Below are 22,492 nucleotides of genomic sequence, written 5' to 3'. Positions count from 1 at the left end.
GGAGGCACAGAGAGTGACCGCGAGAGGCTCCCTCTCCTTTTCTGTGTCTCTGTCTCTGTCTCCTTCTCCGTATCTCGCACCCTCCCTTCTAGGTCCCCATCGCTCTGGTCTGCTTGGTTCTCCTCTCCAGGTCGGCTTCCAGGCTCTGTTTGGGGCAGCAAAAACCACTCTGTGTCTCTGTGTCTCCCTTGTGAACTGGGCCGATGGGCACCCTGAACCCCAAAACTCAGCAGCGGCTCTCACAAGACTGCAGGCTCTTGCCGTGAGGTGCTGGACCAGGGCAGGAGGGCAGAGGACTCAGGCCCAGAGCAGCTCCATCCACCTTGCTCAGCTGGAGCTCCCTGCTGGAGGGACAGTCAGTTCAGCTGCCGTGACCAATGGCTCCCTTACACCGTGTTTCAGAAGGATGTTGAGGGGTTGATGAGTGTGTGCTTCAGACCTTAAACACCTTTCCTGGGTCTCTGTGCCACAGAAACACATCAGAGGTCAGTCGGGTGGAGGGCTGGCTTTGTCTACAAAGTCCAGAAACCCAGCGGAAAACACCAGAGGCCACATCAGTGAAAAGTAACTTGTGTCGGTGACGTTTCTGAGTGACACAGCCACACATTTCCTGCATCTATTTTTTAAAGTCATGAACCTGGGGCATTTGGGTGGCTCAGTCGGTTAAGCATCCGACTCTTGATTTTGGCTCAGGTCATGACCTCATGGTTTGTGGGATCAAGCCCCATGTCAGTTTCCATGGAGCCTACTGGGGATCTTCTGTGTCCCTCTCTCTCTGCCCCTCCCCCCATCTGTCTCTCAAAAATAAATAAAAATAAAAATAAACAAAGTCCAGAACCTGAAACTGGACAACCCCAGCAAACGAAAACTAGCCCTATTCTTGCTACAACAGTGAGAGGGGAAGCAAGGAAGAAGGGAGAGGTGGAGGGGAGAGAGGCCGAGAAAGCCCTTATGAGAATTGAGGCCAACGGTGGTTCCTAGGGGACCCCCGGCTTCACCCCATCAGCTACCCTGCCTGGGGCCCTGCTCTTATGCAGAGGGGCCTGTCTCCACCTGGCTTGGTGGTGCCTCTTGCTGCTTCCATGGCACCTGTTCAGCTCTAGTGTGGTGCCTAACTCGGGTTTACCTACTGGGTCTCAGCTGTGTGGGCGATGTGGATCTCTTACCACTGGGGACCCTATGTTTCTGCCTCCCCAACTTGTGCCATTTCCCAGAGTCAATAGGGAAGAGTACCTCACTACCAGATGTTATTTTTAAAATTTATTTATTTTTTCTGGAATAGGCAAAATTATAAGGACAGAAAACAGAGAAGTGGTTGCCAGGGATTGAGCGAGGAGAGAAGGGTATGTCCCCAAAGGTTACACTAGGGAAGTTTTAGGGTGATGAAATTGTTCTGTGTGGTTCTAGGTGGAGGTATGTGACCCCATGAACTTAGGAAACCCCAAAGGACACCGCAAAGAGTGACCTTGGCTACATGAACAAGACCGAGAACAATTGAAATGTGGGGGTATCCCGGGCAGGTGTAGGCTAAATGGGACCTGGGGTATTAAGTGGAGGACACACCCTCAGTGAGAGAGTCAACATAAAGGAACTGACCTGGGCAACTTTGCAAAGCAGTACTCTGACTGAATACTGTGAAGGAAAACCTCCACACAAACGACACTGAGCTCTGGTTGGAAACTTATTTCCCACTAGTTAGCAGTTCTGAACCACTTCAGATGTATGTGAGGATCTCACAAGTAAACACATTGTAGAGACAGGAGCAGGCTTCTCACGGTTGGACAAAGAAGTTTTGGATGAGCCTGGGGACAAGGCTGGAAGGAACACTTGGGTACCGGGCGTAGTCGGTCATGTCAGTATGGACTCATGTTTCCGTCACAGATAGGTAGACAGGAGAAAAGTCAGTGTCCACATGTGTGTACGTGTGGGTTAGTCCACATGTCCATGCCTTCTAGTTTTGCTCTCTGAAAGGCCTGGAAGCAATAGCATACCTCATGCCCAGATCTTAGTTTCTAAACAGCACCTTCAGTGAAAGGAACCATGTTCCTTAGAGAAATGCCTGATACTAGGGCTGAGGCAGAGAATATGCAGGATGAGCCAGGACCATTTGCAGTCCTAGAAAATAAAGAAATGCTAAAAAATGATAATAAAAATTAAAAAGGACTGGACAATAACCCAAAGAATAAAGTAAATATCCATGAATTCGTACTGATACAAATAAATGATCGAAGAAATAGAAACTAGCAGAAAGGAAAAAATATTCCTTATAGACAAATTCCAAATAATAAATGTTGAAGGAAACAAAAAATGTAGAAGGGAAATAGAAAATCACCATCAGATTCCCACAGTAATAGTGCTACGGATCCACAGACCAATGCTAAAAATTAGCTTGCAGAACTTCAGGAGGAACAAGATATTTGCATAGTCTCAAAGCATTGCCCCAAAATATTGTTAATTTATGTAGAAGTTTTATTTTGAGAGAGAGAGAGAGAGAGAGAGAGAATGAGCACAAACATGCTAACAAGGGAGGGGCAGAGGGAGAGACAAAGAATCACAAGTAGGCTCCACACTCAGCAGCAAGCAGCACAGAGCCTGACATGGGCCTTGATCCCATGACCCTGGGATCATAACCTGAGCAGAAATCAAGAGTTGGACACTCAACCGACCAAGCCACCCAGGTGTACCATGTAGAGGTTTTAACACATGTGCACAAATTCCCTGATCCTTCTTTCTCTAGGGGACAGAACCCAGTCACCCTGTCCACTTGTGTGTGGGCTGCATTTAGTGACTCACTTCTAAACAGGCAGAATGTGAACAGAAGCGTGGCTTCACGGTGGGGAACCATGTGGTGAAGGTCAGCGTCCCTGTGTTAAGTTGTGACAATATCATATATCCTGATGTGATGTCAAGTGGTGTGATGAGAAGGGCACTTCACCTCTGTGGTATTCTTCCCCAAATCCACAATCCCAATCCAAACACGAGAAAACATCAGATGCGAAATGAAAGGCTTTCTACAAAACACCTGAGCAGTTCTCTTCAAAGGTGTCAAAGGTTGAAAAACCAAGAAGGAATCAGAAATGGTCACAGATCAAAAGAGGAGTGGACGTGAGGACTTCATGCAACTTTGTGTCCTGTGCTTATCAGCATCACTGTGCCCCTGTGTGTGAGGGTTTTGTGCACGTGTGTGTCTAAATGTGTGTAAGAGTTGGGCATGTGGGAGTGCACGAGTGTGCATATGAGTTGCATGTGAATGTGTGTGTATGAGCATGTATGATTTGAGTGTGTGCATGTGTGTGTGGTTTGTGTGGGTGTGTACACGTGCAAGTGTGTGGATGTATGTGCATGAGTGTGTATATGATTTACGTATGCAAGTGCACTAGGAGATTTCCAATCATAGCATATATGGCAGCCAGATTTTTTAGGATAATATAGAACCAAAATCCTTAATAATTCCTATAATCCACCAATTTTAGTTTATGAATACTAAATCTTTCTCACCCTAATGACCAATTTAGCAGGTTAAAAAGTGCCTTAGTCGTGTTTTACTACAGAATTGTGTGCCACGGGCGTGGATTTTTTATCAGAATGCCTCCAGCTGCAATGACAAATTCCCAGCCCACACTGGGCACATGTGGGCCACCTCTGTGCTAGTGAGGAGACCCTGAGGGGCCTTGAGGATGCTGCCCCTGTTCTCTCCTGCTAAGCATCACCTCGGAACCATAACCCCTTCACTACCCAATGTGACTTAGGGCCACAACCCTTCCCACCACACCCTTGGGAAGAGATGCATTTTGGGATTCAGGATGTTTCTTGAGTTTGGAGGAGGGAGGAGAGGCTGGCTCTTGGGGCCCAGAGTCCTTCCCAATGTGTGGACACTGGAGGGTCAGTTCTTTATCCCCACACACCCCCAGGCCTCCTTTAGCACATACTCTGAAAACCATGTCTCATGGCCCCACAGGCACCCCGCTCTTCTCCAGAGTGCATCTGAGGCCCTGCAGAGGCCCAGATCTTAGTTTCTAAACAGTACCTTCAGTGAAAGGAACCAGGTTCCTTGGAGAAACACCTGATATTAGGGCTGCACCTGTGCAGCTGGCACGCCCCCCCCCCACCCCGCCCTGCATCTCAGCACTAGTTATGCCCCTGCCCCACCCACTCCTGCCCGGCAGCACCTGATGGGGGAACAGCTTCCCACATAGGGCCCCCTGCCCCAGGGTGCAGGGAGCAACCCAGCAGTGACGTGGAGACACTCAAGCCCCCACGTGACAATAGCAACCCATCGATCTGAGAGTCGAAGGTGATTTTTTTTTTTTTTTTTTTTTTTTACCGATTTTGTTTTAACCAAGCCTCCTCCATGAGGTACTCTGGAGAGCACCAAGGCGTCTGGGTGGTGTCTGGCCTCCCAGGGCTCTCACCTGGTGGGCCTCAGCAGCAACAAGCCGAGCTGAGACATAGGGGGATCTGCAGAACAGCTCTGGCTGACATGAGTTCAGTGCTGTTGGGCTCCGAACCTCCACTTGTTTCCATATAAGAAAACTGAGGGGAAGGTCAGCCGGTGTGTGTCCCAGACTTGCCTGACTCCAAGGCCCACGCAAGGAAATATGCTTTGAGTGTGGGTTGAGCAGTGTCAGAGATGCGGAGGATGCCAGGACGTCGGGCTGCAAAGGTGGGTGGGATGGCCTCTCCCACCTGCCACCGGCAGGTAAATCGGCCGAGCTGTTCTGGGGAGCAAGTTGGCAATGCCCTGAAAGGGAGTTGGAAATGCCCACCCTTCAGTGGAGCCTCCCCATTTCTGGGACTTCATCTGAAGGATATTCCAACGTGTATGGAAAGATTTGGGCGGAAGTATTTCCTTTAGCATTATTTACAACAGAAGAAAAGTTGGGCACAATAGCTTTTGCGCATGTAAAGTGAAAGAGGTAAATAAGTCATGGCAGTCCCAGCACTGTGTCCTGCTCCAGGGCAATCTAGCACCGCACACAGAGACTCAGGAACGTGGATGCAGCCAGAGCTGTCCATCGGAGCCTGGGCTTCGTGCTCTGTAACAGATCAGGTGAGATGACCTCAGTGAAGAGACCATCACTGGGCACAGGGTGGGTGCCAGTGAGAGAGCTGGCATCATTGACTCTCACTCTGGAGGCTCGTGGGAGGGCTGCACACACACGCACACGACACTGCTCTTCCCCAAACGCACAGAGCAATACAGAGGGGCAACCCCATCAGTAAACAGAGAGCAGCCACCTCCGGGAGCGAGTGGTGAGCAATTCTGTCACTTGAGCAGGCACATGTGTGCACCTGCATGTACTGTACGTGCATATGTGTGTGTGTACCTGTGAGAGTGTTGCATGCATGTGTACGTGTGCTTGTGTGTGCGTGGGCCTTCTTCCCTCGCGTACAATGTCTTTCTGACCAGGGTCATGGTCACAAGGTTTAGAAGCCACGGCTCTGTGCCCCCTGTCTCCCTCAGGCTTACTAGTTCCTGGTTCTTCTCAGCTCTTATTCCACCCCAAGGAGCAGTGGTGACACCAGCAGGGAGTCGTGCCGAGTGAAGTTTCTCCAGCCAGGGTCTCTGGAGCTCCCTGTTCCTGCAGCAGCTGAGCCTGGCCTTGCTTCAGACGGGGCTAAGGACAAACACATATCCACATCTTTAGATTTTCCCTCTAAAACAGTTTCATGGTAAGACACCACATCAGAGAACAACAGCTGCCGGTGGGAAGCGTTTGGAGGGAAGTGTCCTTCCACATGGCTCCACCTTGTTCCTGGGTACCACCCCACTGCTTCCTGGGGTCACTGTACCATGTCATCTATAGGGCATGGGGGGCTGAGGTCAGGTGAGCACAGGGTGCCATGGACAACAGGCCTCGTCCCCTGGTCCTTTCAAGGGCTCCTTGGTGTTTGGCCTCTTCTATGGGCTCTTATACCACATGCCACCCAAATAACCTCCCAAATTCTGGAAAGACACTGACTATCCTATTTTCAAACAATCTACATTACTGAACGCTTTGCATATGACCTACTTTTGAGTGTAGTAATGGCACAATCCAATGTAGAATTGTTTGGAATTGTTATCTTGATGGAAAAACAGATGTTGTACCATTTTCTTAACAGGCCAACTCACTACCACTTTGTCGACCTCAACCTTTCATTGGGATTTGTGCCCCGAGACATAGGAGTCAGGGGATGATCGAAACGCACCTTCCGCTCGGCCGCCAGCTGTGTCTCTGCGTCTCTGGCTCCAGTGGAGTATGGTAGACACTGCTGCTCTCTGGCCCTCTTCTCTTCTGTTGGGCGATCAGCCGGCCAGGCGTTGACTCACCAGAGCCGCAGCCTTGTTACCTGCCGGGCCCTGTGGGGAGTAGCGTGTTGAGGGTGTGTTGGTGGCTGTGTGCATCTTTTTTTCCCTTTTGTCTTCTCTCCTTAAGCTGCTGTTTCTGTATCTCTGGGTTAAGTCGCACACAGAGTGGATCGATGGGCTTGTGTGGGTGTGTCTGCACATCGGAGAGCTTCCGACAGAGATGCGGAGAACAGGAGAGGGTGGCCCTGTCTTTTCATGCCCAAATGTTAACTGGATTCTGTTTTGCTTCTGTTCTTGGGAGGGCTTTTGCCTTTAGCCCACCTCACCACTTACCTGGGAGCGTGCAAATGATCCACGGGAGCATCTCTGTGGTCTCAGGTACCCTTTTCTGTTTGTGGCCCGCTGAGCTGTGGAATGTGGGAGGAGAGACCCGCTGCCCTGACCTGTGCCAGACCTGAGGTTGGTGTGGAAGCCCCTGGCCCCCCACGTGCATCTTTTCCACCCCCTTCCTCCAGGTGGTTTTCCTTTGAACGCTCCCCCTGAACAGTTAAACCACACTCTGAACAGAAAACTGTTTTGAAAGCTGCTTTGCACCTGCGTCTGACAAAGACCTTCTTGAGGGTAACACCCCCCCCCCCCCCCGCTTCCGAGCGGGCGAGGGATGTTCGGCCGCTGGCTGTGCGGCCCAACTGCAGCCTGTGGGCCCCTGGGAGGCACAGATATTCTGTTCATTATTTATCGAGCAAATGTTCCTATAGGGCACCCTAGGAGAGTGTTGACTCAAAAGTGTGAGTCCGTCCTTTCTTCAGGACATTTAGAGACTATTCTGCTGTCTTTTCATCGCTAAGTATCTCAGGGCTGTGCACCACTCAGCAACTTACTTATGAAACGTGTTTGTAAAAAGCACTTTTATTGGCACTTACTGTGGGCTCCTGTTAGACGTCCTCCTGGGCTTCTAACTGGGGCATGTGCCTGGCGTGGCATTTGCTGGGACCCGCACACTTTCCCGTCTCAGGGAGGAGCTTCCTCACCTCAGGGCTGTCAACCGCGATTCCTGCTTTGTAAGTACAATCAGTGTGGCCTCATCATCCTCAGCTGCAGGGCTTTCTTACTAACCTGCAATGTGAAGAATATGTCTTTCTACCATCTATTAGGCCTGGGTTTGTTGACAACTAGACTTTCGGTTTGAGTGTGTTACGGGTCCAACAGGTACCCAGACCCTTATTCTAAAAGTAGATGCATAGACAAGCCACCACTTGTTTGCTTACACAGTGATCCCTAACGATTAGCTTGCGTTCTCTTCTCGTGAGAGCAGGTTAGCTGGGTGGGCCAGGGTTTCGAATATGCTTGCGTCCCCCAGATAATTCCCCAATAAGCTGCTGAGGTTGGAGGCTTGGGGAATTCCCAAGACTGAACATTGCCTGTGCTAACAGGCCTCAAGAGGAGGGCAGCCTTAGCACAACTCAGTGTCCGCGAGTTCCATGTTTCTGCACCAGAGGTGGGAGGTCTGACACTCCACTTACTTTTTCCTGACTTTACCACAGGACTTGTACTGAGAGATGATATTTATATATTTGCCTAAAGTTCAAAAAACACACCTGGCATCTAAGGATTTTGCCTGCTGCTGCGGAAGTCCCTAGGTGTGCCCCCTTGTCTGTGGGCGTCGCCGTTTGTTTCAAGGTCCGTGCATGTGTCTGTGGCCCTCTCCAGACCAGATGCCCAGCTGGAGTGGAAGTCACTGAGAGCGGCTAGCAGACAGCAGCGAGTGCCCAGGGGCCTGTGTGCTCTCGGGCACTGCCGGCCACTCGTGGCATTCTCCCTCACGGCCCTTGGTAAGGAAATTTCTCAGCAGACACTTTCTGGAAAGTGCAAGAGCGACTTCACTTAAGATCATGGCAAGAGTGGGGAGAGATGGAATTCAAGCTGTTAGGTGAGGCTGTGAATGGAGTAATAGGGGGAGGGGCTGGGTTAGGGTCAGGGTGGAGGAATCCTTGCCAACACGGCTCAGCAGACCACGGGTGAGGCCTAGGCAAGGAGAGAGGGTGAGGGGGCCTGACCAGAGTTTGGTCCAGGAGTGTGTCCTTGTCACCCTCACAGTGGCCTGTTTTATAGTTAGTTAAGTGAAGGTAATGAATTAAATAGGTAAGTAATGTTGTCCAAAACAGACCTCTGTGCTTTGGAGCCAAAATATAACATGAAAACAGAGTTTGGGATAAAAAGGGACAGTAGCTTTATTGCTTTGTCAGATGAAGGAGGTTACAGCTATGATCTTCAAGCCCCCGGGTTCCTGAAACAAAAGGCCAAGGAGGGAGGAGGGAGGTATGAGGAAGGGAGTGATGAAGGTTTGGGGTGATGGTAGGGTGGTCCGGAGCTGACGGCCAAGAAAGAATTCTTGAGATGTCTTTGGTGTAAAAAGGTGGGTTTATTAAAGCATGGGGACAGGACCCACAGGCAGGAGGAGCTGCACTGGGGTTGTGATGGGTAACTCATATACCCTCAGGTTGGGAGGGGGTCAGGGACAGAGTAAGTCTCGGAGGTATTTTGGAAACAACGTTCGGGACCTTGAGGACCCAGCTGTTGCTAGGGGGATGCCACTTATTACCGTTTAATAAAACCTCAGTCACAAGGCCCTTCAGATGTGTATTGGGGGCCATAAGCTTGGGGTATGATTGCCAACAGATACTTGGAGCAGCTGAGATAAAGGAAGTAGACTTACAGGGTCCTCAAGGTTGCGATTATGTTAAGATAAGGTTCTCTTTTGCCTCTAGCAAAGTGTCATCATCCTAGAGGGAGGTTTCAAGGACTTGTCAATGGGCTTTAGGCAGTAAGAGAATTTAATTTTTCATTTGCCTTAGTTTCCCACATAACCATAGCAAGCACTTAAATTCCTTTCCTATGTTCTTTGGTAGCCAGGAGTGTCCAAGGAATATCGCACATACTCCACTTGGGTTGGGGGGTGTGCCAGCCTGTATTTTGCCCACAGCTTGCAACACGCTCCCTCGTCAGGGAGGAAAAAGCTTACTTTAAAATTGAGGTTCGCTGAAACATTAGTGCAGCCATTCTGATTTTTGTTCAACTTTATGCTTTTAAGAGGTTTCACTAAGACAGATCAAGGAACCTGCCACAGAGGATATGCCGTGGCTCATGGACCCCAAACCTCCAGTGTGTGGCTTGATGCCTCTGTCTCTCTGACCTCCTCCACCCCAGTCCCTGTCTCCCCCTCTCTGGCCTAGGCTACTTTGGGGCAGTGTGAGCTGTTGTCTCCCCTCCCCACCGTGGTGTTTTCATCTGCCCCCTTGCTGCTTCACAGAGCTCCTGCCCGTGTCCCTCTCTGCCCAGAACAGATCTGTCGGTTAGGCTATTTGGCCTTGTAGAACACACTCACACCCCATGTGCCTGTTTGTAAGGGACATGAGTGCCATGCCTTATATCTTCTTCTTTCTTAGTGGAAAAATCCAAATAACAAGTTAATTTGCCCTCCATGGATTGTGTCCTGCTGGAGTCTTTCCACAGGAAAGGGTTCCTGGAGGAGGCTGAGGGCTGCCAGGCCATCTCTGCTGCTGACAGAGGCTCTCGGATCACGTGAGGGATGGTTTCCTGGATGCCAAGCCTGAAACTTACCCCCTCCTTAGAGGAAAGGCCCCCCAGAGTGATGGCCTGTGAAACCCCTCCTCAGGGCCCAGGGGCAAAGCTGGAGCTGCGGCTCCAAGACCAAGCCAGTTTTTCCTGCTTGTCCTGTTTGGGTGGCCCGGGAGGCAGCCAGAAACTCAATATGCCAGAGCACAGCTTGGCTGTACCATTCTCAGAGGCCCCCTGGGAGTGGGGCAGGGTAGGAGGGCAGATACACAGCAGTGGGGAGCAGACAAGAGGAGGGAGGGCCACCCACAGCTCTGTGTCCTGAGCAGGACAGCCCAGCGCTGAGCTCCCAATGCTTCCTCACAGGGTGCCAGGAGCACCTCTCCTGGCTCCTCCTCAGCCTCCTCTGCTGGAGGTACCTACTCCCCCACCTTCCAACGTTGGGGTGTCCCTGGGCTCACCACCTTGGGTAGTCTCCCCTACTCCTAGCTCCTCTCCCAGGACATTCAAAATAGAGCCCTCCAGCCACCCTGAATCTCTGTTTCCAGATGCTTAGGGCAAAATTCCAGCATCATCTCTTTTTCATGAACCCACATCCACCCTTGACTTCCTGGTGGCCCCACGTTTACAGCATATTCCAAATCCACCATGACTCAGTCACAGAGCACCACCACCTGTCCTCTGCTGGTTGAAGCCACTTCACCAGGATTCGGATTATGTAGCCTCTGCTAAAACTGTGTCTTGTTCCAGGCTCGGAGCACCTCACTGAAGCCAAGAGTTGGGGGTCCAAAGCCTTCCCAGACAAAGCTTCTAGGAGAAGAAACAGGACAGCACAAACCAAACACACCACAGCAACAGCCAAACGAAACTGAATTAATTTGCTATAACACAGAGGAGATATACAGCTTTGCTTATCTGCTGCCACCCAGTGCCCCATGGGGAGTCTGACCAGAAACCACATCAGTTTCCTTCAGCCTCAGCTCAACATTTTTGGGGTCAAGTAACCCTTTGAGAATCTGCTTATATGTGGCCCAAGTTTGTGGAAACACCCATGGGTACTCCAAGGCAAAGAACCCTCCCCCCCCCCACCCCGGCTTTCAGAAGAAGATCCAAGAATCTAAATTTTAGATTGGGAGGGTGTCTTCACTCCAAGCCTTGATTTCCTGAGGCTCAGGGATGAGTGCAAACACCTCCCAATTGCAACTGGGATGTGGCCAGAAGGTTATAAAGCTGCCTGGGCGGGACCACAACAGAACTCCAAGCGCAAATTCCTCATTTATAAAACATACTAGATGTAGCGGGGGTATTTCACATCCATAGGAGAAGGGGCAGAAGGCTCGATAAACAGCACTGGGATAAATGTTTGCTACTTCAGCTTCTGCTCCTTAACAAACCACCACAAAGCTTACCAGTTTAGCACAATCATTCATGTGCTCATGATTCTGTGGGTGAACAATTTGGCTTTTGCTCAATAGGACAGTGATTTTACTGGTTTCACCTGTGCATCTGGTAGTTGGCTGCATGATAGAGGCAGCGTGACCACTTTCCCCCAGCATGCAGCAGGGTTATCCAAGTTTGGCAAGCATGCAGCAGTTTGGTTCTGGCTTCGTCAAATGGCAGCTGGTCTCCAAAGGCAGCCAGAGAGATCAAGTTCTAATACACAAACACTCTGTAGCCTCAGTCCATCACATTTGTAATATCTCATTGGCCAAAGCAAGTCACATGGCCAAGCCCAGATTCAGGGGTGGAAATATGAACCCCATCTCTTCAAGAGAGAGGAGGCAAAAGGTACATGAGAGGTTAGGGAGCAATTTGTGGGCACATGTTTTTTTTGCAACCTACCACATTTAGCCTTTTGATAAAGGAAGTAACTTAAAAGTTGCCTCAATTAGGGCATTCACCAAAATGTACTTCCAATTGGAGTAAAGTTTAAATGTAAAAAATAAAACTGTGGCTGTATTGGTGGATACTTCTATGCCATTGGAGGAGAAAAGGCTCTTATGGCACAAATTTAAAGTCAGAAACCATAAAGAAAAAGTTATTTTTGACATGCATTTGTAACAATTAAAATTATTCATTAAAAATCACGAACAAAAAAGATAAAATGTAAATTACAAAATCATTTGCAGTGTATGTTCCAGAATTACACATCTAAACCCTTTGTGAGGGTTTGTGCCCCAAAGAGATGGCAGATGACATGGTCCAAACTTGATGAAGGACCCAGAAAACAAGTCACTGGCACCCCAAATGTTTCTTAAATGAATGAACATGCAACAACACATGAAAATATCTTCAAAAAACTTGTAATTAAAGAAAGACAAATTATAACAAAAAGACTTCATTTTCACTTACTGAATTGGCAGAGTTTTGTTCTTGTTACTACTTGTGAATGGTGATGCCCAGTATTGTCGGGACTCCAAACCAGGTTCCTCTGGGGACAGAGGACTCCTTGATCCAACCCACACATTCACTCCTTCAACTAATGTTTGTTGAGCACCTACTATGTGTCAGACACAGCCTAGACTCTGGAGCCCCCACTGAAAAGAAGGCATTTGTGCAAAGGCCTGAAAGAGTGGAGCCAGCCAGGTGGCTATCTGTGGAGAGTGGCTCCCAGGCAGAGGGAACAGCCAGAGCCTGAGGGGGTCACCGGGGGAAGCTAAGCAGGTTAGGAGGAGGCCGGAGGAGATGGGGTGGTGAGGCCTCTGCAGTACTGGAGTACTTGTGGTTGGTGTCTGGAGTAGGGTGGGAGGAGTCCTGTAGGACTGAGCCCTTAACCTGTAGGAAGTGACACTACTTCTAGGGAGATTGTGTCAGAATTAAGTTGTGGGACACACAGCTGTTACTACGGAGAATTGCTTGGTGGAAATTGTGTGGGAGAAACTCTGCCCCCCTCCCCCCAACACTGTAATTGGGTCTAGAACCAATTCACCAGGAAAGTAGCGTATGGGACAGTCTCCCCTGGGAGCCCTCTTTCCTGGGTTTGTGACTCTGCATGCTTACACTTCCCTCCCCAGGGCATCTGTGCCCCTGCTACAGCATACACCAAACTTTAACTGAAATTTGGGAGAATGGCAAGAAGTGTGTCCCCACCATGCAATTCAAGGTTCCTAGGACTGCTTTCTGGACCTGGAGGCTCCTGGTCCTTGCACCTGCTGACCTGTCCCTGCCACAGTGCCCGCAGGGCAACTGTGTGCCCTCATGGTTGCAAGGTAATTGTTGTTCTGTCTGTTGTAGATGAGAAGGTCAAGGTTCAGAGAAGATTTCTGAGGAGAGAAGTGCAGAACCAACATTCAAATAGGATTTGGTCTCACTTCAAAATCTAAAGTCTTTTCTGAACCCTATCTGTCCTGTGCTGGGCAGAACCAGGGGCAGTGAATGGTAGTACAGAATATATTTCCATGGGGAGGGTGGAGGGTCGGTTCCCCATGCTGTGCCTCCTGGGTTGGAGGCCACCCATAGGTCAGAGGTTACAGAGGAAGGGCCCCATTGTGAGTGCACAATCAGCCTCAGCCTTGTGCCCCTGCCTGGGGAGCTGTGCTGAGGGAGCTCCTGACAGGAGCTGTCCCTGGAGAGGTGGGGTGAAGGCAATGACATCTATGTGGCTATTTGGAGGGAGGGGTGAGAACTGATGACCATGTCTGCTGGCAATCTTACCTGTTTTGGAGCTATGGGGACTCAAATTATGTGATTTTATGAGGCTGTTGAAGGAAAAAAATGGTCACAGAGGCCAAGAGGGCTTGGAGGGCCAATTAAACCAACCCCTCTCTTCATCAGTTTTTGCTTCTCCACTATCAGAGAGGGGAGGTATATGCCACACTGAGCATGGCTTGTGGTACACGAGAAAGGAACACTCCCACTGACAGTGCAGCTGACACCGTCCAGGGTCTCCCCCAACCCTGCAGCAAAGCAGACAGTGGCCTCTGTGTCATGCCCCTGTACACAGCCAGAATGTGTCTCTGCTCCCCCCATCCTTGGCCCCTTGTCCTCCTCTTAGCCTTAGAGTGAGCTCATCTCCAAAGGTCCAGGTGGTTTTTATATTTGACATAAGGTTTCGTAAGGAGATGATAAAATGGGATACATTGCACTGCATTCCCTTCCGAAAACTAGCTTTCAAGCAACTCGTTTCTCCTCAAGTTGCTCCTCCAACCCCTAGTTACCTCACTAAAACTATAGTAGGCTTTTTTGGAGGTGGAAATCAGCAAACTAATTCTAACATGCAATATGGAAAGGCAAAGGGCTATGAAAGGCCAAGATATGTTTTAAAAGAAAAATGGGAGAAATTACCCCATCAGATATCAAGACTTACAGTAAAGCCTGATTAGCATAGTATGTTATTGGTTCATGGAGAAATAAAGAGACCAGGGGTCAGTAAACATTGGCCTGCCCATGGGCCGAGTCTGGCCTACTCTATGCTTTTGTGTGGCCCACAAACTAGAATGGTTTTTACATTTTTAAATGGTTGAAAATAATAAAAAGAAGAGTATTTCACGACACATGAAAATTATATGACATTCAAATGTCAGTGGCCATAAGTAAAGTCTTACTGGTTGTAACACAGCCATGTCCATTTGTTTATGTACTTTCTATGGCTGCTTTCATGCTATGACCGCAGAGTGGAATAGTTGTGATAGAGATCGTGTGGTCTGCAAAGTCTGAAGTAGTTCACACCTGGCCCTTTAAAAAAGTTTGCTGACTCCTAAAAGAGACCAATGTAACAGATGGAAGTCACCTGCTTTTGACAAAGATGGCATTGCACAGTCACGGTGGAAAGATTAATATTTTAACACACGGTCCCGGGTAAATTGTATTTCCCCAAAGAAACCTGATTTTTGCCTCACAACACATGCAAAAAAAAAATTTTTTTTAGCGGGATTTAAAATCTAAATGTAGAGGGTAAAATAAGGAAGATTCTAGTATCTATATGTAGTAAAATCTTCATCACTTTGGGTCAGAAAAATATTTCTTATATAGGGCACAGAAATCACCCCCCTAAAGTAAAATACTAATCAGTTAGATTCCATTAAAATTGAGAACCCTAACCCACCAAAACACACCATTAAGACAGTGAGAAGTCAAGTCATATCATGGGAAAAAATATTTGCAAGGCAAGTAAGTGATAATCAAAGGACTCATATCCAGAACATATAAAGAACTCCTGTAAATCAAGTAGGAAATCCTAATGGTCAATAAATATATGAAAAAGCTTTATTTGTTATCAGGGAAATGAACATAAAGACCCGAGTGAGATAGCATTACACACCTCTCAGAATGATTAATACTGGAAAGAGTGAGATGCCCGAGTGTTAGTGAGAAGGCACATCCTATCAGCTAGCAATTCCACTCCCAGATATATGCCCGGTGAAAATGCTTGCATATTTTTGCCCAAAAGTATGTTCAAAGCATTACCACTTGGAATAGTCAAAAATCTATCATCCAAACGTCCACCAACATAAAATGCTTAAAAATATTGTGGTATATTTTTACAATAGAACATGACTTTACCACACAAACGCCCAATTACTGATATATGCGACAACTCAGATGAGACCTAACAATTGTGTTGAGTGAAAGAAGTCAAATGCAAAACAAAACAAAACAAAACAAAACAAAACAAAAAACCCAAGACATATTGTGATGTCATCTCTACAAAGTTCAAAAGCAGACAAAATGAATCCATAGAGTTGGAAGGCAGACGGTGTTTACTTTTGATTGAGGTGGTAATTAGGAAGGGGTCTTTTGGAGTGATGGTAATATTCTTCGTTTTTTTTTTTTTTTTTTTGGATCCAGGTGGTAGTTAATATAGGTGTGTTCAGGGGCGCCTGGGTGGCGCAGTCGGTTAAGCGTCCGACTTCAGCCAGGTCACGATCTCACGGTCCATGAGTTCGAGCCCCGCGTCAGGCTCTGGGCTGATGGCTCGGAGCCTGGAGCCTGTTTCCGATTCTGTGTCTCCCTCTCTCTCTGCCCCTCCCCCGTTCATGCTATGTCTCTCTCTGTCCCAAAAATAAATTAAAAAAAAAAAAAAAAAAAAACACGTTGAAATATAGGTGTGTTCATTTTGACATAGTTCACCAAGCTGTACATTTAAGATACATGCACAGCCGACCTCTAGGTGGTTTTTTGCAGGGTCTGCTGAGAAATAGCACATGTGATGTTCACTCACAATAATTCCTTAATGTTATCTAATGTGCCTGATTGTCTCAAACTGTCTTTTTACCAAGGGACCAGAGTGCCCTAGTGTCTGTAATTTTCCTATACTGTCCTCCCGCGATGAGGCCGCTGTCTAAGCACAGTGTGGTTAGACCAGCAGTCAGAACTCAGGCCCGGCGCTTATTCAGCGACCCAGACCGCGTGGGAGGGAGTTCTGGGCGGTTGGTGGTTACCATGGAGATTCCCCGTGAGCGTCTCTGATTGGCTGAGACACCTCGGGCCCCGCCTCCTCCGCTCAGCTCCGTGGGCGGGTTCCAGAGGGGCCGAGATTTCCAGCGGACGCTGTCCCAGGCCTTCTGGGAGTGGTAGTTCGCCGTCGCGCCGTTTTGGATGCAGCTGCCGAGCCGCCGGGGAGTTGCGGGCTGATCGCCGCTGTCCCGGGAGGTCTGGCTGGAACGTGGTTTCTCGTGGGGTCAGTGCGGCATGGGGGACGCGGCGCAGGGAGCCGGGCCCTGCTCTCGTATCTTCGCTCCGGCCAGGATCCGCGGGCTCTCCGAGCTGTGGCCTGACGGGGAACCGGACCCCCGGATTCCGGAGGCCCAGAGCGCCCCCAGCGCAGAGGAAGAGGAGAGGCGGAAGGGGAAAGGAATTTCCAGGAGAGAATTGCTTAAAGGGAAACCTGAACGGAGCCTGAGTTTCTTACTGTTTGACAGCAGCTTTGGTGCAACGGGCCGAACTTCAATCTTGGGCCTGCACCCCGGACCCCGGATTGTGAGTCCGCTAAGATGTTTGCTTGGAGACCCCAGATTTAACCTGAAATAGTTGTTTCTTTGGAGGACTTGTGGAGTACTTACCTTTATCCTTACACTCAACCTACCTTTAACCTTACAGCTTTACGAGGTTTTCTTAACACTTGCTGAAAATTATTTGAGTAGGTAAATCGTTGTTTAATTAAGGAAGCAAAGTATGGGCTTCCACAATTTAAGTGAGCATTCATTTGGGATTCTCAGAGATTCCTTCTATTTGTTCAAAAGGAAAGAGGAACAGTTCTGTATTGCCTTACCTCAGCATTTCTCTTGTACCAGAACGCCTCCCTCTCGTTAGTATTTCTACCCAAACGTTGACCCTGATCTGAGGTCACCTTTATAATACAGACCTGCCTTTCCCAGCCACGCTGAAAACACCTCCGAGTCTCCGTGTCTTCTCTGGTATTTATTTTGTCTTTTCTGTTGACTGGAGGATTCAGTAAGTCTTTGTCCTCCAACATAAGGACTGTTGGGAGACTCCGCTTAAATGTTTTCAAAGTTGCTAGTACTAGTGTTCTAGAAATTTCAAAATATTACATTTAAGTAACCACAGCACTGACTTTGTTATATATTTTGCCCCACCCCCCACCATGAGCAGATTTCTCAGTTTCTAAAATCAATTTTTGCCCAAGAGAGAGTTTTGGAGATCCTGTGAGATCTGAGGTCTCTAGAGGCGCTCATTCGATGAGGGATAAATCTGTATGTGCAGTTCAGGAGTGATTGGGTACAAGAGTGGAATCTCGACAGTGTTGTCCAAGGAGCTCTCCCTAATGCCTTATGTTCCTCTGTTCCACTGTTCAGATTTTTGACCTATCATCGGTTACTCCTTTCTACGTTGCTTTTCCACATGCTGTTTGTACAGTCCTCGGTAGCTTCTCTCTATGGCCTGTCACTCTGCCATTTCTTCTTGTTCATTTTCTTTCTTTAAAAAAAATTTTTTTTTTAAAATGTCTATTTATTTTTGAAGGAGAGAGAGAGATGGGGAAGGACAGAGAGAGAAGGAGACACAGAATCCAAAGCAGGCTCCAGGCTCTGAGCTGTCAGCACAGAGCCTGACCCGGGGCTTGAGCCCGTGAGCTGTGAGATCATGACCTGAGCTGAAGTCAGATGCTCAACCAGCTGAGCCACCCAGGCGCCCTTAGATTGCTCATTTTCTGATATTGCCACACATCACGTTCATTATTTGTGTTTTGACTAGGTCCTTGTCCATTCTGTCATTTAAGCTCTGTCTAGTCTTAGATTACTATGGTGTATAGTGGACAAAGCCTAAGTTCTGTTTGTCACCATTCCATTAATAACCTCTGTATCTTTAGGGTAATCACATAATCTCTCTAGTTCTAAACTTGTTCATCTTTAAAATCATCTTCTGTCTTTAAAGCCTTTTCCCCCCAGCTTCAAGAGTCTTTGTAAAATTTCCTATTGGGCCAGGCTCTTTCCTACCACTCCTACCTCTATTTATTTCTACTGCACTGACTCTTATTATTTTCCCAGATTATAAAACTGTGTATTCTAATGTGCATGAACTTTAACAAAGTTGTTTTCTTTCTCCAGAGTGCAGTTTCCCTTATCCCAACACAGATAAGGTGTTTTTATAATTTTTATTCTTTTCAGATTTGAAGACCAGAGAAGATACCAAAGAGAAGACCATTAGAATATGCTTTTGAGTGAGCAGCTCCATCACTGTCATCATGAAAAGGCTCAGAAGGGATGTGTCCCCATGATGTTTATTTGAAGAAGGCTGTGAATGTGAGGCTAAAGTAGAAAAGCAAAGGGAAGACACTATAGGCAAAATTTCAAAAAAATGTCTTGCTCAAACCACTGGTTTTCAGCAAGTAGTAGTTGCCCATGAAGAAATAGCCTTTCAGGAAAATAGGCATAATTTCAGTGAATTTGAGATTTGATCCATTTGGGTAAAGTGTCAAATGGAACTTATCTCCAATTAAAAGGCAAAGAAATTCTAAAAAGAAAACTTGTAGTGAATGTGGAAAACATTTTAGTGACCAAACTTTTTTTCGTCATCAGAGAATTCATACTGGTGAGAAACCTTATAAATGTGATGACTGTGGAAAAGCATTTCGCCAGAGTTCATCTCTTACTGAACATCAGCAAACTCATACTGGAGAAAAATCCTAGAAATGTAAAGTCTGTGGAAAAGCATTCACTGTAAATTCATATCTTACTCAGCATCAGAGAATTCATACTGGGAGAAACCTTATAAATGTGATGAATGTGGGAAAGTCTTCAGTGACTACTCATCATTTATTCAACATCAAAGAATTCATAGTGGAGAGAAACCCTATGAATGTATTATTTACGGGAAGTCCTTCACTGATATCTCATTACTTACACAACATCAGAGAATTCACACTGGAGTGAAACCCTATAAATGTAACGATTGTGAGAAGGAGTTCAGACGAAGTACACACCTTATCCGGCATCAGAGAAATCATACTGGGGAAAAGCCTTATAAATGTAATGAATGTAGAAAAGCATTCACTGCCCAGTCAGCTTTTACACAACATCAAAGGATTCACACTGAAGAAAAACCCTATACATGCTGTGAATGTGGGAAAGGAAAGGCTTCCCTGAAAACTCCTCTCTTACTAAACAGCGAATTCATACTGGAGAGAAGCCCTATGAATGTAATGAATGTGGTAAAGCTTTTAGCCAGAGCACTCACCTTATTCAACATCAGAGAATTCATACTGGAGAAAAGCCCTTTAAATGTGATAAATGTGGAAAAGCATTTGGTAATAGTTCAGTGCTGATCAGACATCAGCAGCTTCATACTTTAGAGTCATCCTAATGACTCTATAATTTTGTGGACCACTTCATCCTTTCATGACCTACTCTGACTTTTTGATCACAGGTCTCTTACCCATGTCACTCACTCTTCTGCCTAAAGTCATATCTAGGAATAGATATTATTTTATCCTGGGATAAAGTAGAACATAATATTTCTAATATAAGTTCCCCAAACCAAGGCTGTTGTAAGCAGCAATTTCAATAGATTATAGCAACCTTCCTACATCTATCCTGGATTTTTGTGGTTGATACTCCATCTCCCTGGGAATCTCCTCCAGACCTTAATCCATGATAAAAGGCTGCTTTCTGCCACCAAAGGTTCCTGATTCAAATGTTCTCATCTTTCATTTCAGGGATTCCTCATTATTAAAAACAATTATAGGAATCAATATATTCAGCCATATTTCCCAGATATACCTGCCCAAAATGCCACTGGTTCATCAGTCTGAGATTAAATATGAATAACATAATATAATACAATGTCATGAGAATCATTCCACATTGGCAATTTGGTTTATGTATCCACCTGTTCTTTCAACCTGATCATCTAAAAGGTTGGGCCACTGAATGAAATGAAAAAGTTCATTGGTGTTTTGAGACTCCAAAGCAAGTCTTGTTACTGCCTGTATCTTCCAGTCTTCCAGAATCCACCATATTTTTCATATGTTTCTTTCCATTCCAGGTGACCTTAATCACTCATGTTCACCACCACCATTATGTGTTAGTCAAAGAGATGAAGAAGTTTAGTGTGCATACAAATTTTCAACTCACCATAAACATAGCTGACTTGTGTTCTTGTTAGACTGTGTCCAAAGATGAAACCTGGAATCTAGTTTCTCACTTCTATACTCTAGCTCAGAGTGGCTTTTTATCAGTGGTAATCAACCTACCCTCTGCCCTCGTCCATTCTTGGGACAGAATTCAGGTAGAAATTGCATCGAAAAGCACTATTCCTCAGCATGGGCAGAGAAAGCCCAAGTGGGACTGGGAACTTAGCTAATTTCAAAACACTGTTAGGTCTTTAGACCCACTGTTAGGGCAGTTGCTACTTAAACTAGTTGTGCTGAACTGTTTTGCACTTTGGAAGCCTATTTTGCATGACTTTTTAATTTCTATTCTCATTTGGTATTTAGCAGTTTTACTTCAGTCTTACTTTCTGATCATTTTTGTGTCTGATTCCTCCTATTGATTTCCCATTCTTAGTTAATGGAAATTTCACTGGCACCTGGTCTTGATCTTAAGTGTGTTCCCACCAGATATTGCTATTAGATTTTGAGCTATTCTCTGGCCTCCAGGTGCTTATTAACACTTTCAACATGATTCTTCCTTAGTGTTTATTATTGCCCTAGTTTGCCCTTACAATTTCCCAGCACTACCTCTGTTATAGTACTTGGTACATTATATAGAGTTAGATGCATTTCTTACTAGACTGTAAGCTCCTTCAGGGAAGGGCCCTTGTTTAATTAATCTTTGCTCCAACAGACTGATTGACCCAGAGTTGCTGCCCAACAAAACCCTTTTTGAATATATGATACACATGCACAGTCACTATTTCCACAACCCAACTGAACACATTTTTACCGGAAAGTCTTTGATGTAGAAACTCCTTGGGTTAGATATGTCTGTGCATACCTTGGCTGTTTGTGTCTGTCCTTTGGTGTAGTATGTATATGAGATGTCAGTGTGAAGTAATATAATACAGTGGTTAAGAGCTTGGGATTTGAAGACAAAATGACCAGGTCTGAGGCTCATCTCAGGCATTTACAGGTGGCTCATGTTACCTATTTTCTCTACACTTTGTTTGCCTGATTTATCTAATGGGGATAACAGGATCTACCTCAGAGGGTTTGAGTATTACATAAAGTAATGCATTTAAATAACTCAGGACAGTGCCTGTTCCATACGAATTATTAGCTTGTTGTGTTTGGACCCTGTATACCTTCTTGGTGACCGATCTGTCTTCTAGTCTAGACCCAAAATATCAGCTAATCTCTTGCTTTCCCATTCTCGATATTCGGCCTTCTCTCTATGGTGTATTGCCATTACTAATTGTCTAACTGTGGCACAAATCCATACAAATTTCCTTTGAACTCTGTACCCCTTCTAGGCACCAATTTCATTTCTGTTTTCTGCTTAAATTCTTAAATGAGTCGTCTGCAGCTCATGATGTAGCTTATCTTGTTTTTTTTTTTTTTTTTTTTGGATGTTAACTTTAGCTTCAAAGGTATATTGTTTTGAGGAAATTGGCTATGATATTCTTTCTGTATCTTCTACAGTGTCCAGCACAGTACTTAATGCAAATAGGCTGCGAGTGAATACTTGGTTGCCATTTGATGAGCATAAGACCCCACACTTGACAAGAGACCATGTATAGCAGTTATTGGTATTTTAGAGGCAGTTTAGTCTAACAAAGCTCTTTGTTACAAGATTGCTAGGATGTCTTATGGAATCTAAAAACAAGAGTGTGTCTGAGTCCCTAGAGCAGGTGGAAACAGAACCCTAGCACATAGAGATATTCTCTTCCTCTTTCACCTCTGCCGTCTCTGTGTAATGATTTTTTCTCCTGCGTATTTAAGTTCCATGTAACAGGAAGTCTGGCTGCCAACAGTTCTTATGGTTTGTATCATCCAGTTTTAATCATCAAAAGATACTGCATTTCTCTGCCTGCCTGCATTATCTATCAGTTAATGAAAGGAATGTTGGTATCTCCAGCCATAATCATTGATTTGTATATTATTCCTCTCAGGTCTATGAGTTTTTGTCTCATACATTTTGACACTGGTTTGCTTGTACACATTTAGACTGTTATGCCTTCTTGGAAAATTGACCCTTTTATCATTACTTGTGTCCTGTCTTATCTCTTAAT

The 22,492-nt window shown here is 46.4% G+C and overlaps 1 long non-coding RNA gene across 1 annotated transcript; it reads left to right on the top strand.

Annotated features, from left to right (window-relative positions):
• The first annotated feature begins 16,361 nt into the window (after window positions 1-16,361).
• Window positions 16,362-20,122, top strand: LOC125926200 (uncharacterized). The gene is made up of 2 exons (XR_007459021.1): window positions 16,362-16,786; window positions 18,433-20,122. It is a non-coding gene; the product is annotated as an uncharacterized LOC125926200 (long non-coding RNA).
• Window positions 20,123-22,492: the final 2,370 nt, after the last annotated feature.

The sequence above is a fragment of the Panthera uncia genome, chromosome E1 (assembly GCF_023721935.1).
Source record: "Panthera uncia isolate 11264 chromosome E1, Puncia_PCG_1.0, whole genome shotgun sequence".
NCBI lineage: Eukaryota > Metazoa > Chordata > Mammalia > Carnivora > Felidae > Panthera > Panthera uncia.
This window is presented reverse-complemented; position numbering and strand designations above follow the sequence as displayed.